Genomic DNA, 12506 nt, shown 5'->3' with positions numbered 1-12506 from the left:
TGTTAATTTGTGTTTTCTTATTGAGCTATAAATGGTTTTGTATTCATATACCAAACTGACCCTTTTAAAGTGTGCAATTCATTGGTCTTCAGTATATTCACAAGAATGTGCAACTTCTATTACTAACTTCAGAACATTTTCATTACCCCAAAAGGAGCAGCTAATACCCATTAGTCATCATTTCTCATTCCCCCAGTGATCTGCATTCTGTCTCTATGAATTTCCTACCTGGATCGATAAGAAATGGAATCATGCAATATGTAGCCTTTTATGGCTATCTTCTTTCACCTAGCATGATGTTTTCAAGGCTCATCCACATTGTAGTAGATATCAGTGCCTCTTCTTATTTTATGGAATGGATGGAATGTTATTCCATTGCATGGATATTTCGTATCTTGTTCATCCATTCTTTAGCTGATGGACATTTGAGTTTCTCCTTTGGGGTCATAATAAATCATACTGCTATGAAACATTATGTGTAAGTCCTTGTGTGGACATTTTTTCAGTTCTTCTGAATATATCACTAAGAGTCAGCTGGTTAGGTCATGTGGTAAATCTATGTTTAACTTTTTGAGGAACTGCCCAACATTTCCACAGTGGCTGTACCATTTTACAGTGTCTTCAGCAAGATGAAGGGTTTCAATTTCTCCACATTCTAGTGGGTGTGAAGAGGTATCTCATTATTTTGATTTGAATTTCCCTAATGCCTGTTGATGTGGAGCATCTTTTCACATAATTATTGGCATTTGTGTACATCTTCATTGGGGGAAATGTCTATTCAAAATCTTGGCCCATTTTTTAACTGGGTTATTGTCTCCTTATTGTTGAGTTATAAGAGTTACTTATATATTCCGGATACTGGGCTTTTATCCACCACCTCTGAACAATTTCTTTGGCCAAGATTTTATCTGGGAGAAGCAGCGCTGAGAGGAGGCAATCTCCTGAGACTGTAATCCACCAGCCCTGGGAGTGTGGAGAGGCAGTACAAGAGGAGGGGCACAGGTCAGCTTGCATTGTGTATAGCAACTGTTTACCCCTTGAAAGCTCTGGCATTGCCTGGATTTGGGGTTGGATCCCAATACTGAAGATCTTTACTAAGATTTCTGCAATAAATCCCTATTCTGAGTCCATGATCTTGAGGATATTCCTGATCCCCTCCGTACTTCATCTGTAAAGTGGAGGTATTATTGTTGAAGCTTGTCTTGAGGATTACTGAGGATTACACGATGTAACATATAGAAACACTTGGCTGAGAGTTGAAATATTAGATCGTCCTCCCCTCATTTTACTGTTTATTCCCAGGCTCTGCCTTCCAAAGTCTTAATGCCACATATTCTCACTGTTTAAATATAATGAAGGTTTTCTTCCCATACTGACTTTGGCCTGCTTTGAGGCAGAGGTACTTTTGCCTGGTTAGATGTGTATGTTAGCTATATAAATATAATGTATGTATGTATTTATTTATCTATTGCCAGACTTCTAAGATGAGTTTATGTCCCACAAGGTTAATAACCAGCCCTAAGTTACAAGCTAGCCTTGTTTTCTGATTGCATTTCTGAATATGGTTTGTTGCTTATCGTTTATTTCCCATACGGGTTGCTGAATGGACTTTTACCCTGAAGCTTCATTTGTTAAAAAGAATCTTAACATAAAGGAATCCTCACTAGAGGATTAAGGAAGATCTATTACTCCATTTTTTCTAGACATCGAGTAGCAGAAAGCACACATTTTATCAAAAAGATTCAAGACTATTGTTTACAGAAATGACACATGGAAATGAGATTCACAATTTATTTCTAAAATATATAATGGGAAGAATAAGTCATGTAGTGGACATATAAGGAACTGAAGAATCCTTTTTAAGTCAGTGTCTGATATTACACCCAGCCTTCTAAAAATCGATTTCAGTCTTCACCATTTCGGGATAATCTGATAGGGAAGCTATTCAACCCAAAAGGATGCTCAGTAAGGAATAAGTAGCTCTGCATATACTATCTCTACAAGGGAAGGGGTAACTGCAAAAAATTAAGAGCCCCATTTCTCAAAATCCCTAAGATGGTATTTTTAGTTTTGTGTATGGTTTCTCCCTTATGCATATAAAGGTTCTCATTTTCAAAAGCCTCGAGTTTGGCTTGAGGTAGTTTGTTTGCTCTTAATTTTGTATCCTTCTCATTTTGGTGTAATTCTGTGGAGCAGACAGAAAGCTTACTCACCCTTCCTATGAGCATGGCTGCTGACTCTTCCTAATGTAGCTTGGAGAAAAGGTGACAACAGTATGACTCTTCCATCCACACAGTAGCCTCTTAAATTCTGGTTACACTGATGAAGGAAAATATTCATAAAATTCCATACTCCAATTGGAATTCTTTACATTACCAAATGAATTAACCTTAGTGTGAAGAACAACTTTACATGCATTATGATTTGCAAGAGGGCCTTCACATTGAATCTTTACACTATTTGATTCTCATCAGACTTGTTACACAACTGACCAAGGCTAAAAATAACTAAAAATCCCATGACTCTTACCCTGCTGATGGTGCCTCTGAGCTGTTACAGAGTTTAAAATGCAATTTCTGCAAATGAAAATTGCCTTTACTGAAATTCAACAATTTCATGGTAATTATCCATCCATACTTACTTTTTATATGCTTTCATTTGGATAAAATTTCATTGAGTATCATCAAATAGGTTTTCTTTGGGGCACAGTGATTTTCATAGTGTCAACTAATAACCATTAGTCAGGCATGTGTCTTGGTGTTTCCCAGAATCACTCTTTTTTCCTTTTCCTTTTAAAGTCAGTACTTTACTTCTTAGGTTCAGGAATATTTTATATTGAAGAGGCAAGCTATGTCCCAGATTTTTAGAAAAAGAAATTTTGTTATTCAATCTGTGGCCATCTTTAGCCACCAAAACTCAGCCTCCTGTCCACTCATTCACTCCCTGAGAGCTTACAAACCAAGCTCTAATCTTCGCCATGTCACCAAAAGTTCTTCTGGAAAAGTTCTTCCCAGAAGACCTATTGCTGGGATCCACTGAAGGTGTGTAGACAGGTACCCCTCCTATTTGAGCATGCATTGAAATCACCTCAAAACTTGTTACAATAAAATGCTGATGCAGCAGGTCTGACCTGGACCCAAGCATCTGCATTTCTAGCAAGCATGTGGGCGATGCTGATGATGTTGGTTCAGTGACCATGATTTGAAAACCACTGCATCAATCACTGTGCGTTAACTCCCATTCTGGAAAGATACTACCTTTTCTCAACACATACCAACTTCAAAGATTAAAAAGGTCAACAAAACAGCTAAAATCTTCAATAATTCGTTTACAGCATGCACCAACTCGTAAGAGATCCTGGATTGCATGATCACTTACTAAAGTCACTCCTACTGATTCTCTGGCCTCTTAGATTCTGAACCCTGTTCCCCTACCTAGATTTTCTAAATTTTCCAGACTCTGCTTCACTACTAGATCATCGTTGCCCTTGTCTCAATATCACAGCATTATTGTTATTTATCTGCTGACTCAGATAAAAGCCCAATGAAGAAAACACTTAGCCCATTTTCTGAAGCCAGATGCAAACTGCTCACCAGGTCATGATTTCTCTAAAGCACTTCTAAGAGTTCAACATTTATTAGCAATTCAGTCAGTCCCTGTACATTTTAAAACATCTCCAAACTCAGAGGGAGGGAAAGTATCTGTTATTAGTATCGCAAATAATTTAATAGCTTGTGAGCAATTGTAAGAGGTAAAAACATATCCTCAGTGAGCTGATGACTGCAGCAGAGACAGCATAAGGGCAGGAGAGGCGATAATGTGGCTGGACTCACATCCCCCCTCACAGTCATTGTAATTTATTACTCCTCAGTCCAAGCTATTTACATATACATTTGAAATATAGCTTAGGCTCTGTTAGAGTCTCTGGCCCAAAGCAGGTTTGCACAAGCACCATTATTTTGGTCATGGAACAAAATTACGTACTGATTACCTATGTCTAATACCATATATGCGACACTTCAGGGAGCAGTCACGGGTAATCTGTATTAAAAACAAAAACCCTTTTTGAATTATTTTCTCAATGTTAAATCTCAACACAATGATTTAAGACAATGCCAAAGCATTTTAACAACTACAATTAATTTGTGGTAAAGCACTAGGATTTAAAAACATCTTGTTAATACAAGATAAAAACACCCTGTATTAGGTATTATTGATTGCCTGTTTCCCTTGTGCAGCCCCAGTCTCTTTAGAACAGAATCAGAGAGGGAAATTCAGTTGTTACCACATCCAAAATGAGGGGCCCACCATAGCAGCTAACTGGATGGAAAACATATGTCAGCCATGCTTACCACTGTCTGACTTGGCCCCCTAATTTACACTTGACTTCTATGAAGCTCTAAGACCTCTTCCCCTGTCTCAGTTGGGGAAAGGATAGCCTCAGACTGTAGAGTAATTAAATTCATTTCCATTGGCCAAATGTAACAGACAGGGTTCTTGCTGCAAAAGCACACCTCAGGGCCTTCCCCGTCTTGGACACGAGAGGCCACAGAAGAGAAGAATCCCTTCGCTGGTCCACACACAGATCAGAACGAGTTAGGAGCAGCCTTGTCTGCTTTCCAGGCCCCTCCCCACCACCTTCTTCCCTTCTCATTAGGAAAAGTGCTAATATCACACTTCACACTTGTTGATTGATCACAACCTCAGGGTAAATGAATGCCAATGGGTCGGCTCAACCAGGTGTTTACTTTTATATATTTTACCACTGATTAGAGATTGAAATGTTTTCTCCCCTTACTGGTATTTTAACCATCAGCAAGTAGATGGAGTGTAAATTTGTAGGGAGCACCTGAGAACCACTTTCTGGAAAAGGAGGGACGTGGTGGGTAGGAGGCATGAACAGAGGACAGTGACACTGCTTAGACACAGTCTTGGGGACTGGATCCCTTCCTTCCCCAGCAGGAATATCCCAACTCCCGTGCAGCCTCAGCCTGAACTGAGAGAGCATTTTCTCTCCTTTCCCACCTCTTGGCCCTACCCAGATGCCAGGCTCCTGGGCTCATTTGGACACATGGGGTGCTTCTGGTTGTCGTAAGAACCGGGGAGTGGCCCTAGCATTTCCCAGACTTTCTTGTTCATCTTTTCAAACTGAGCAGAGGGTAGCGGGGGTCACTCTATCAAAGACCTTCATTGGGTGAAGTGATAACCCTATGTGAGGAGCTTCTGATGAACAAAACTAGAACACAGCACAGGTCTGAGGCCACAGTAGGGCCTTTTACCTCAACTTGCTGTGTTCAGGAAGTTGGGGTGCTGGGAGAAGATATAACCTAAAATTAAGGCTACCAAGAGGTATGGACAGAGTAGACTGCTAACTAGGGAGGGTGTGGGTGAACCAGCAGTGACTGCCATGTTTAACACAGGGTCCGTGACTGGAACCTAGCATATGAGTTGATCAAATGCAGTAGCTTTGCACTACAGCATGCACACGTACGAGGAGGCTATGCAATGTTATTGAGATATAATTGATATGTAGCACTGATAAGTTTAAGGTCTACAGCATAATGATGTGACCTACATACATCATGAAATGATTACCACATAGGTTTAGTGACCATCCACCATCTCATACAAAAATAAAATGTATATATTTTCCCTTGTGATGAGAACTCTTAGGGTTACTACCTTAACAACTTTCACATATAGCATATAGCAGTGTTGATTATATTTATCATGCTGCACATTATACCCCTAGTACTTATTTATCTTATAACTGGAACTTTGTGTCTCATTCCCACTTTCATCCAGTTTCCCCTCCCCTCATCCTCTTCTAGTAACCACAAATTTGAACTCTTTTTCTATGAGTTTGTTTGTTTTTGAAGTATAAGTGACTTACAACACTGTTAGTTCATGTTACACAACAGTGATCTGATATTTCCATACCTTTCAAAGTGATCACCACAAAAAGCCTAGTTTACCATCTGTCACCATAGAGATATTACATTACTGCTGACAGTATTCTCCACACTATACATTTCATACCTGTGACTCATTTATTTTGTAACTGGAAACTTATACCTCTTTATCTCCTTCACCTTTTTCCCCATCTCCCTTTTCTCCCCTCTGGCAACCACCTGTTTGTTCTCTGGATTTATGACTGTTCCTGTTTCGCTATGATTCGTTCGTTTTGTTTTTTAGATTCCACATAGAAGGGTGATCATACAGTGTTTGTCTTTCTCTGTCTGACTTATTTCACATAATACCCTCTAGATCTATCCATGTTGTCAGAAATAGCAAGATTTCATTCTTTTTATGGCTGAGTAGTATTCCATTGTGTGTGTGTGTGTGTGTGTGTGTGTGTGTGTGTGTGTGTGTGTGTATACACACACCACTTTATCCAGTCATCTGTTCATGGGCATTTAGGTTGCTTCCATATCTTAGCTATTTTAAATAAGGCTGCAATGAACAGTGACGTGTCTGTATCTTTTGAATTAATGTTTTTGTTTTCTTTGGATAAATACCTGTAAGAGGAAATGCTGGATTATATGGTAGCTCTATTTTTAATTTTTTGAGGAACCTCCATGCTGTTTTCCATAGTGGCTGCACCAGTTTACATTCCCACCAAGAGTGCATGTGCACGAGGTTTCCCCTTTCTCCACATCCTCACCAACATTCATTATTTGTTATCTTTTTGATAATAGCCAGTCTGACGGGTGTGAGGTGATATCTCACTGTGGTTTTGATTTGCATTTCCCTGATGATTAGTGATGTTGAGCACCTTTTCATGTGTCTGTTGGCCATCTGTATGTCTTCTTAGTTGTATTAAAATAATCCTAATTAAGACAGTGTATTCAACTGCTTGATATTTATCCCCAGTGACCACAGATCATTGTAACAATTACGCGTGTCATTAAATGTGCCCTGGATTACAGGTGGAATAAAGTAGAATGTACACAAGTAGTACATAAATCCACTTGCAACTTTTAAATTGTTTACTTCCAAAGAAATTGAATTGACCTAGGTAATCTGTGTTCAGACCAGAGAAGTGTAGTTGATAGCAAGACTATCAAAAAATTTGGACTTCATCAAGCTCCTGACAACTTTCTCTCATTACCTTTGCATTGATACATTATGCTCTTAGCTGGGCAAGAAAATGCTGATGTGAAACTTCAGCACGATTATAAAAATGAAATTGTTCTTGGATCTCTGAGGAAGAACTCTTTGTATGAAAATCCTGGAGTCTGGAGAACCAGTTTTGCACACAGCAATTCTTTAATAACTCTTCTTCCTTCTCCTTCTCTCTAAACTCCCCTCAGTTTGCAGCACTGCACAGGTGAGGCTTCAGAAAACTGACTTTGAGCAATTCTTCTTGTGTGACTCCGTGTGTTATTTGGGAACAGTGATGGGTAGAACAGAAGGCTTTCTTCAAGGTCAATGCACTACCTTTATGACACATGTACACAGTCCCTTCTAAATCTAGATATAAAAAGGACGTACTTAGTTCAAAGGAGAAAAGATTAAACAGAAGGTGTGGGGGTGCTCTGTGCACGTGCGTCTCCTTCCACTCTGGCAGTGAGTGTTTGCCATTATGGCAGCCCCAGAGCTTTGTCCTCATCCTCTCTAGGCCTCCTGGTGACTTGGTTCTTTAGACACAGAATCTCGTGAACTCAAGGATCCCAACTTGCCCCAGTGGCCCACCAAGACGGGCTTTGAATCCTTCTGACAAAACTAATCTGGGAAATGCTGACCTCAACTCAATAGTGAGGTCGTAAGCATAACTGGGCAGCTTTCCTTAAGTTCACATTTAGCCTCAGCCTTCCACAAAAGGGGAAGAAGGAGGAAGGGAGGGAGGGAGGATGGAAGAGCTCAGCTTGAAAATGGACTTCCTGAAACGATAGCACTGGTGAGCTTGTTAAAGATTTTAAGTCTGACAGTCCAGCTTTCCCAGACCATGGCAGCTATAAAGGGAGCATAATTATACTTAAGAGAAGCCACCTGCACTTTGAAATTACCCTAAATTTAAAGCTTCTGCAAGACTTAATTAAATTTAATGAAAACCATAGTTGCTTAATAAAGATGTAGTGTAGCTCCCACTTAGTGATTCCTGAGGATATTAAGTAGCAATCATGAAGATACCTCAGCTTTCACATTTAAGCCTCTGGATATTAACGCCCAAATATAAATATAGAATCTCTACAAATAAGGTAATACTCTCTTCTTTTAAGAAGAAAGAAAATCAAAACTAGAATAGAAGGGAAAAAAAAAGAAAGACAGAGAAAGAAGGAAGTTCATGGAAGTTATCCCAAGTGTGAGAGGACAGTGTCCTGACTGACTTCAGCCCCTCCACCGCCCCACCACTCCCTCCACGGGCATTTCTCGTGTTTTTAAAAGAATTATGTTATTTGACATTGCAGAATAAGTCACCTGGCACGTTCAGATCAGGATGGACATCCGTCATTTGCAACATCAAAATATGTGGCTTGTTATGTGCCCGTGGTAATTTTCCTTAACCTGGACTATTTATATATAGAAATCATCATGATCCTTTTGGTGGATTTTAGCAACAGGATGGTAGAGACAGTGAAAGCTGACACCAGACAGAAATTCTCCTCTAGTACTATTTCAGAGAGAGGAGGGAGATGAAGTGGCCTAATCTGGCTTCACAGAGGGCAACCAGACAGTCCAGGACAGGGTGCCCAAACATCAATGTGCATCAGAATCCCCTGGAGGGGGACTGCTGGACCCTATCCCCAAAGTTTCCGATTCAGTAGGTATGAAGTGGAGCACAAACACTTGTCTAAGAAATTCCAGGGGGAGCTAATACTACTGGTCCAAAGATCATATTTTGAAAATCACTGGTCTAAGATATACTGTCCCAGAAGTTTAAAAAATGGAGGTATTATTTGGAAATGGTTTGGTATTAAGTGAATCCAATCCAAAACATAGAACATAGGGTTGAGATAACTAAGCCATCAGTGACAGAAAGTAGGTGGGTAGTGGTTGAGCCCCAGAAATACGCCCCCTAAGGGCAGGTCCTTCACCACAAGATGGGGAGGTAAGTCTCACCCTAGGAAAGGTGAACAGAGCCAGATGGGGTCCTATAGCCATGATCCACATGCTGGAATCAGATCAGGACCTCAGCCCTCAAGGGAACCAGACAATATGTTGCGGAAGGTCCCTGGGGGCTGACGGAATGAATCTGGAACAGAGAGCTGCATGGAAGGGAAGCCCGGGGTGTCTCCTACTCACAAGAAAGATCTGATCCCACTAATTCACAATCCCTCTCTTTTGAAAAGATCTGAACTAACTCTACAGAACAGGAGAAATGTAATCTCTCCTGCTTCATGAAGCAAAACCAAAAATCAACAGATTATACCAGAAAAAGTTTTTCATCATTACACTGAATTACCTAACACTTAGTACAGCCCATTTTCCTAAGGAAGTCCTTCCCTGCTGCAGGAAAAAGAGAGTTTTCCATCACTAGAGGTAACCAAGAAAAGGTTGTACAAACACCCGCCAGGTACATTAAAAAAGGAATTCAATTATCCAGTGGGATGGATATTGACTGATAGTATTCATCCTATTGATTCTAAATTCTCTGAACTATCTCTATTAAGCTACTTTTTAGAAACAGAGTCAACAACCTTATCACCATTTCCATAATATTTATGTGTAAAATGTTTCTGTGGGTACTGTCATTTCAAAAGACAATGAAAACTGGGTATCTGCCTTGCAAAGTTTAACATAAATGACACTGTGCTTTTTCACACTGGCCAGTTCATTTATTTTTGACTAGTTGAAGATCATGGTAAGATGTGTCTTATCAGAATCCATGAGTTTGGAGTTCCAAAATTAGAATACCAGTACCTCACAATCCCGAGTGTGTGCATCTCTTGCCCAATGGTATCTTTACTATCTCAAAGTGTTTTCTTTAATCTTTGATGCACTCTTTCTTCTGGTCTTTCTACTGCTCACACTGTAAACTTTTAAAATAAACGTGCTTAGGCATCAACCCTGTGATGTTTATTATAAAACCTGGCAAATTTTTAATGGGATCGTTATAAATGCTGCTTGTTAAACCCAAGTGAAACTACAGGTACATCAATATTTTAAGTGGAAAGCACATCAAGGCAACATGCCACAAAGACTTAGGAGATTAGTGATGTGAGCTGGGTTTGACTCCTGGAGCCACTACCTCCTAACTCTGCGACTTTGGGAAAGTTTATTCTTTGGGGGAAAGTATGATGAAAATTGCACATAACTCACAGGAAGAGAATGCAATAATGCAGGTGGGGCACCAGCATAATAGATAAGGCAGCAGCATTTTACAGTGATTTACAAAGATTGCCTGCATCCAAATCCCAGATCTGCCACTTAGCTTTATGCTGTTAAGCAAGGTATTTAACATCCCCAGACCTGTTTCCTTGTCTTTATAATAGGGGTAGCAATATCATCTACCTCATAGGCTGGTTGTGATGATTAGCTGGGATAATACTTGGAAAACCCCTGGCACAAGCTGCTGCAGTGGTAGGCAACTCTGGGATACTGGTTCCTCTCCCAGCATCCTCTTCCCAAGTCTTCCTACTCACTTTTCCCTACCCTGCCATCCTACTTTGCCTAGAAGGAAAAAGTACTTGCAAGGCAGAGGAAGAATTCCTTTTAGGGAGAAATCATTGTCTAGGCATATACACTGAAATTCTCATTAGTTGTGAAAAGTGCTCCAGTGGCCTGGTTGAGAAAAAGAGCAAAACTGTTAGGAATAATAAAATAAGAGTATAGAGCTTCTGGAGACATGGGGGTGGTGAGGGCAGATGTGAGAGGAGTCAGCCTGTTGGAAACTTTCCAACCATGGGAGTGGCCAAGGCACTACGAGGAACCAGAGAGTCTAGTATATTCCACAAGTAGCCCACTAGGCTAAGTTGTGGGGTAGACCTTTTATCTTAATTCTAATGCTTCAGTACAGGTCTAGTACATATAATTACCTTGTCTGGGTGGTTGGCGTATGTGAACAAAAATGAATGCTGTTTCACATTTAGATTCAATGTAATGATAAAAGAAGGGAGTAGCTGAATAAAGAGAGATGAGAGACTGATAATTCAATGGAATCAGAAAATTATATCAAAAAGTGATTAGAAAAACTACTAGCCACTGTTCCCCTTCCCCAAGAAATATTTGGACAGGCTGGTGAGGATACTGCATTTCTCACTAAGCAGGATGGGGACTCTCTGAAATAATATTAAATGAAAAGTGATCAATGGGGCTGGAAAACTTGGGCCCTGACCACCATCCTTCCATCAAGACTGCTGACAGCTTGATTAGGCCAATTCTCTTTTTTCATCACTGATTTGTATTGAACATCCATATACAGCATTATTCCTATATGATAAAGTGAAATACTTGATTTCAAAGGAAGATTAGAACTTTAATGCTTATAGAATCCTAAAATCTTGAAGCCAAAAGACTTTCTGGTGATGATCTAGTTCAACCTCTTAATAGCTAGGAAACCAACCTAGAGAATGACTTGCCCGATTTTCATGCAAGTTATCAGCAGCAAATGGACTTCAGTTTTCAGCCAAGGGCAACTATCCCTTCCTTATCATTGGGCTGGCTGTTTCAAGTAAGAAAGGGAATAAAATTAAGCCTCAGTATGTAAGGGGCTCACAAAACTAGGGAGCTATTACTAGTTGTCTGCATATGTTCCTGAGTTGAGATGTTAGTTAATCCATTTTAGCAATGGATAATCTCTTTATTTCAACTACACCAATCAATGAAGTCAATGTATTATTATATCAGAGAACTTTCTAATGCTCTTCTTAGAAAATAGTATCATGATGAAACTCATTCTTTGATTTATAAAAGTGAAACTGAACATGAAAACAGGCTTATTTGATTATCATAACTTCTGACGTTTTCATTTGCTTTCCTGTGTCTTGAACTGATTTTCAGCTGAGATAAAGTGAACACAGTTGAAAAAATTCAATGCTTGTACAAAAAATACAAAACTTTTCTTTTTTTGTTGTTACAGTCTAAGTATTGAATAAGCGATTAAGCTAATTTTCACTGAATTTATGAAAGGAAAATCAACTAAACATTTTGAGTAACTCAATTTGGAGATTTGAAACCTGCAATTTTTTTTTAAAAAGTGGTTGAGTGATAAAGTCATAGATCTACAGCAATTCAATATGCTTACAGTAGTAATAATTTCACTTTAAGAGATATAAAGAAGATAAAGATGAGCTACTATATAGAAATCGGAGTTAACAGACCATGTCTTAGGGTTCTAAGTATTACTCTTTTATAATAGTTACAGTTATAAGCCTAATTAATTGAAGAAAGAATTTGACTTTGTCAATGACAAGATTTTAATCAAAAAAAATACAAAGAATATTGATTTAGACATTGGAGGAGAAATGGAGGTTCCAAAGAGTCGGGCCCCTAAGGTGTTGTAAAAGGACACTTAGAGAACGGAACTTTAATACGTAAAGAAAGGAGGTATAAGGTATAAGCGA

At 39.3% G+C, this 12506-nt stretch overlaps 1 protein-coding gene across 1 annotated transcript in view; it reads right to left on the bottom strand.

Annotated features, from left to right (window-relative positions):
• FAM170A (family with sequence similarity 170 member A) overlaps window positions 1-12506 on the bottom strand; it is a 57026-nt gene that overhangs the window by 39117 nt on the left and 5403 nt on the right. Inside the window, exon 2 of the mRNA XM_074360528.1 lies at window positions 2214-2319. The gene's annotated coding sequence lies outside the window, so the exon portion shown is untranslated. The remainder of the gene's footprint in view (window positions 1-2213; window positions 2320-12506) is intronic.

The sequence above is a fragment of the Camelus bactrianus genome, chromosome 3 (genome assembly GCF_048773025.1).
Source record: "Camelus bactrianus isolate YW-2024 breed Bactrian camel chromosome 3, ASM4877302v1, whole genome shotgun sequence".
Lineage (NCBI taxonomy): Eukaryota > Metazoa > Chordata > Mammalia > Artiodactyla > Camelidae > Camelus > Camelus bactrianus.
The sequence above is the reverse complement of the archived record's forward strand: the minus strand, read 5'-3'. Positions and strand labels throughout refer to the sequence as shown.